Consider the following 6048-nt stretch of genomic DNA (forward strand, 5'->3'; position numbering starts at 1 on the left):
GCGCATACGAGAGCAAGGAGGGACCTGTAAGGTGTTGCTTTTTTTATTTTATTTTATTAATTTTTTTTTTTATTTTCAGGCTAAGTTCAAGGTTTTTCCAGAACTCCTAATGCAGCTTTACGTTTCATTGCATTAGATGGATGTAAAACTGGTAAATGTGGTAATGGGATGCACTATGATGACACAAATCACTTTGAACGCCTTGAAGTCTGTCAGATTTGATGGTAACGAAGGCCTCTGTGGGACGCAATAGTGGATGTGTTTGGGGTTTTAGATGTGGCTTCAGTATCTGTCTTCCAACCCTCGGCTGCTGTTTGCTGCCGTGGTGCCATTTGTCTCATCGGGCCTTGTTGACCACTTGAGATACACRGCCAGATGGGCTGTCATGACCCAAGCATTTTGCCGAGCCACGCACTCACTCAAAGGGCCAGGGAGGTCCCGGTGACTCATGCAGTTACACTCCCCACGGTGTCAATCATTGCCCGAAAAAATAAATAAAAAGACAGCGACCCACGGCTGAGTTGTTGCAGCCGAGTGACACAAACACTGTTTTGTTTTAATGTGTGTTACAGGGAAGCGCCACTATGTATTTGCATGTTTATTTATTTTTGTCCTCAAGGATTTCCTCTTTGCAGTGTGAGCTCAGGCAGAAGCTGATGATTAAGTGTGCACACACACCAGTCAGCTGCTAGAAAAAAAATGCTACAACAGCAGAATTAGAACTCTCTACAACGCATTTAGGAGGAAAACACATTCCATCTGCTGCTGTTAAAATGAAAACAAAACAAAACGATCCATTCTTTGAGRTGCATTATTTATTTCATGGAGGCAGAATTCTCAGATGTGGCTCTGTATGTTTGAAAACAGTGTACACAACCTTTTCTTATAAATGCAGAGTTAAGTTTGTCTTTTACAACCACAGTCAAGACATTTTATCACATCAAGACTCGACGTCGGATTTTATGTGTTGGAGAACAGCARAAAAGAACATAATCAAAAGCCAGTTCCAAGGTCTCAACGATGCACAAAAATATCCTGTCCAATAGCATGCCGCGATCCGCCGCAGTCAGCAAAATGACTGAAAGATGTGAAWGGAAAGGAAATCAAAGTTCAAAGATGATTGAGACTGGAATTTTCTTGCCCTTTTACCATTCAGGCAAACAAGAGGGTAAAAGGGAAAAAAAATCAATCACGATCTCCATAGACCCTTGTGAGGAAGTAAGCGTTAACTGTGCATTATAATGTGTATAATGAGAGCAGGGATCAATATTTGGCCCACTTGCGTTGGTGTTTGCCCTGCTGCTGGCCAATAACACTGCTGTAATTAAGGAGTCTGCACTCAATCCAAATGCCTTTCAACTTCTAAAGATTGGTTTAGCATTCTTGCTTTTTTTTTCCCCTTTTCAACTTTACTTTGTCAAACTCTGCCTCTCTTTCATCAGAAGAAACTACTAAGACAATACTCAAAGGTTGTCAGTAAGAAAGACAGAGAAATGAACACAGTCTGTGTAGTGCATTCAATAGAAAAAAGGTTGAAAAGGATTTGGAAATCATCATATTATATTTTCACTTATGTTTTACATATGTTTTCATTGGAATTGGGGTTGTGCTATAGGTGGATTAGACTCAGAATAGTTAATAAATATTCATAATGTGGCACAATAAGTTAAGAGTCGTCGTGGTCTTTAGTGTCTTATCTGAGCTGCACAAATGAAACTTTCATATGCTCATCATGACTCGATGAACAAAAGGGGAAAAAAGTAGAGGGTGATGTTTTTTGGGCGAAGTTGCAAATGACACTAAAAGCTAAAAGAGCTAATTGGGATTTAGTGTGCACACGCAGGGCCGCAGGGCTGTGAGGGGCCGAGATAATCAAACTAGCCTGCTGCGACCGAGACGAGGAGAAGAAAAAGGAGCAGCAGGAAGTGAAGAGGGAGAAAGAGAGGACATTAAGCTCTGGGTTGATCACAGAGACTTGGTGGGATATCTCCAGTCTACTTCTTAAATTTGGTTCATGGCAAAAGAAAATTGCATACAATGTCACTATTGCACATGTCAAAGAGTGTCAATCAAAGGAAAACACAGGAGGAAACATGATTTAAAATGCACAGATGAATTTAGGTGTTTTAAATTAACCAGGCGAGAAAGAAATAGCAAAATGTTAAAGTACCTAAAATAGAGGACCTATCTCAATTACAGATGTAGTATTTTCAGTCTAACACTGCCCTCTAGTGATCCATGTCCTTAGATTATAGCAGAATGTGAATAACCAGACTTTTTTCCTACTAAGAAACAAACATTAAGTCATTAAGTGAATGTAAAGTAATATATATATATATATATATATATATTTTGCAGGCTGTTTGTTTTGTGCTTTCTACATTTTTTAAAAATACTTAAGTAATTTACTTCGATATTACTAATAGCAGCCAGCCAAAAACACAATGTTTGTGAGTTTGATTCACTGTAGTTTAAACAACCCAAATAACATAAAACATAAACTACAAGGTGTGCATACTCTGACTTCATTTTATATTTAATATAATAATTCAAAAGATCAAATATAAACATCATTATAATATAATATTTTCAATTAAGTTCAATGTGGAATATTAAAATACAATAAAACTGCAATTTTTGCATGTAAGAACCTCAACAACCAGCAGGGAGTTGGGCTCACGTTCAGAGAAACATCCTTTCATCACATTCAGTGTGAGTGGTTTGTGTACATGTGTGAAAAAAAAAAACCCTGTGTTTGTACAGGGACAGGTAAGCAAACAAAATGCCTGCAAATGTAAAAACCCATGAAGTTTTAAAAGTGAGCTCAGAGAAACCCTGCAGACTCAAGCTCACATCAAACACAGGCCTCAAGGGCTGCAAAGTTTGTCTTTAAGATGTTGAGTTTGAAGGACACTTTAGACTGGACACACACTTTTTTATCTTGTTTTATTTATTTTACTCATTTTTGAGATTTTTCATARCTGGCTTTCATGTGATTTTGATTTTCTTTTCGAATTAAGATGAGGAAAATTTTAAAATACACACTTGGTTGATTATGAATTGCATCTGCTGCGTGTGTCATGAAGAAAGCAACACGCAACAGTCATTTTTTATGCTGAAGCACAAAATTATCTGACATAATTTTATATAAGCTGCCTTTCAGATGACATTTGTATAGTCATTTACCTTTTTCTTATCATAGTTTGAGCCAGAAACATCCACTTCAGTGGCATTTACACTGTTCTGTCCAAACACTCCACAGTTAGCAAACCTGTTTACTTTAAATGTTTTCTTTTTGRTTTTAGGTCTGATTTATGCTACATTCCATTACTTTTAGCATGAACAAAACAATTTTAAATAGTGTAGTGTCTAAATATCCCATGGTTACAAAGTGAGAAAATAATTTAGTTATAACTTGACAAGTTGAAAAGTGTGACTTTTTAATATCAGGGTTTAAAATTTTATCCTTAGGTGTTCTGTAGTTTCTGAATGTAGAATTATCCTGGAAGTAAAATATATGTTCATMTACTAGAATGTTTTGTTTTGCTGTTTGTTACAAAGACATCTGATAATCATCTTTTTCCACAAATCTTTGTGAGAGGACAGCATGACAAAAGACTCATAAATGATGCAAATTTATGGATTGCATTTTAGTTTACAGCTGATACATCCTGAACTTAAAAATGCAGCTATGCTTTGCTAATAAGGTGTAATAGTTGTGATGCAATTAAAGCATTTTATTTCCAGTAAAGCTGTGCTGGAAATACCTTACTGTGACATCCCAGTGGATTTATTTTGTTTTGGCAAAAAGAGACACCACGTCTTAAATCAAGCTCTGCAACCATCATCACAGTCTGATTTTTAATGTTAAGTAAATTTGTGCAGGATCCAAAAATACTTTAAAGGCCCCTCGCACTTGGTCTCTTTTTTGTTTAGACACCTGTCAAATGTTGTCGCGAGCTGACAACCGTGACCACTCGAGGCACATCCAGTTTGTAGGTCTGCAGAATGCACGCAGGCCAAAAGTTAAGCATCATGAATCAACAAATAAACATCTCCGCCGTCAACAGGACTGGAAATAGAAAGTCCTCAGAGAGCAAGAGTGAGAGAAAGAGAAAACCTCAGCAGCCTGAAAGCTTCAAACCGACACAATTAGAAAAACAACAAAAATGTGTTTGATACCATTCTGCTGGTGGGCTAAAAGTGGCCACAGGACACAAAGTGAAACAGATCCTGCTGTCAGGAGAGCTGCTCAGTCAGAAGCTATTTTCTCTCCCTGTGTTGATGAGAAAGATGAGACGAAACACGCCAGAATTAGAACAAGCTGGGACTGAAAGGACACCATGAATATTCTATGGACAATTATATCAACCTGCTGGGGCAAACAAAACAGAGTACTACAAGCAGGGGGAACAATACGTGGAGGACAAAAGTCAACAAAACACACCAAACACTCAGTCATGACTGATGATTCCTAACCGCTTATCTACACTACTTGTGTTTTCACAAGAGTGGGTTTTATTTGGTTTTGTCTAGTGTTAAACCTCACAGACTATTAAAAAAAATAAAAAAAAAGTTTTGATCAACGATTAGTGAACATTCTCGCACAACAGATTTCATCATCCCTTCATATAGCCATAGAAAAAGAAAATTAGCCATTGGATTTAGCCARCCAACTTCACAGTAGTGATGTTCACTTTACACAGACATCGATCGAGGTATTTACAAGATATGAGTAATTTTATTACTTTATTACTCAGAATGTCCTGCATTATAGTCGGCTGCTTTTGGAGCAGTCTCCGGTCCTCTCAGTGTTCACACAAGCAATCGAACCAAGACCTATATTTTCAGGCGGACCAGAGTTTGTTTTGTTTTGCCCGAATCAGTTTGATTATGCATTCACACCTCCCCAAACGAACCAGAATTRCTAAACAAACAAACTAGAGTTTGATTGAAGCGGACTAAACATGGATGGTGTGAATACACCCTTAGTTACCTTGTTAGACCTCCTGTTTTGTTATTCAGTTGAAATCTTTGGCACACATTAGTTTTAACAGCTTAATATATTGACTGCAGTATAAATGTATTTATGGCCACAGGTTAATGTATGAACAATTAATCTGAATCATCTTTTTTTAGGCCTTGTGCCTTGTCCTGACTTGTGACAAGGTCATGGAAACAACCCAGCAAAGACACATTATCCATCATAACAGTGGTGATTTTCAAGCAAGTAGCTATGTCAGTCTAGATTAGTGGTTCCCTAAGCTGTGGTCGGGACCCCACTGTGGATCCTGAAACAACAAGGTGGGCCCTGTTCCAAGTTATGGGCTGCTAAATGTAGAACTCCAGAGATTTCTATCTTGAGCCCTTTTTTGACCAAGTATAGCTCATCTTTTTGGTATCAGCCTCAAGGTCTCACCGCCAGGTGTTCCTTGGATGGCCACTCTTTTGATTTCCTTGGGGCTTCCACCTGAGGGCCTGTCTGGTTATGTTAGTTTGGGTTTTGCTTAAAATGTGTCCTTTCCAGCACAATCATTTTTCTTTCTGATTTCGGCCTCTGCTGGGATTTGGCAGATCCTTCCCCATGAGTTGATTTTACTGATTCCTGGTCAACGAACGTGGAAAATCCTTCTGAGACAGCTATTGATGGGTTTTTCTAACTTGAAGTTTTAAATGTCCTCCAGGTTTCAGTCCCGTACAGTGGTACTGATTTCTCATTGGAGTTAAACACTCAGATCTCGGTGGTTGAATGAAGTCAATTCTTTAGATGTTTAGATGTTCTTAAACAGATGAAGGCAACTCTCACTTTGCCAACCGTTGACCAAATACCTTGAAAAGATTTTCAGAATTATTTCAATTTAAAAATGACTAACTTTTTTTTGCATTAGCTGTTGCAAAGGAATGTGGTTAGTGTGAAACATACATGAATGATCTTAATTGTTGAACCGACGTGGAATTGCATTAAAATTAATTTTAACCCCAAAACGTCCTGAATCATTTTACAAAGTAAGTAAGTAAGTAAGTAAGTAAGTAAGTAAGTAAGTAAGT

At 37.8% G+C, this 6048-nt stretch overlaps 1 protein-coding gene across 1 annotated transcript in view; it reads right to left on the reverse strand.

Annotated features, from left to right (window-relative positions):
* LOC106515527 (dipeptidyl aminopeptidase-like protein 6) overlaps positions 1-6048 on the reverse strand; it is a 251853-nt gene that overhangs the window by 244570 nt on the left and 1235 nt on the right. The gene's annotated exons all lie outside the window — the stretch shown is intronic.

The sequence above is a fragment of the Austrofundulus limnaeus genome, unplaced genomic scaffold (genome assembly GCF_001266775.1).
Source record: "Austrofundulus limnaeus strain Quisiro unplaced genomic scaffold, Austrofundulus_limnaeus-1.0 Scaffold30, whole genome shotgun sequence".
Taxonomy (NCBI): domain Eukaryota; kingdom Metazoa; phylum Chordata; class Actinopteri; order Cyprinodontiformes; family Rivulidae; genus Austrofundulus; species Austrofundulus limnaeus.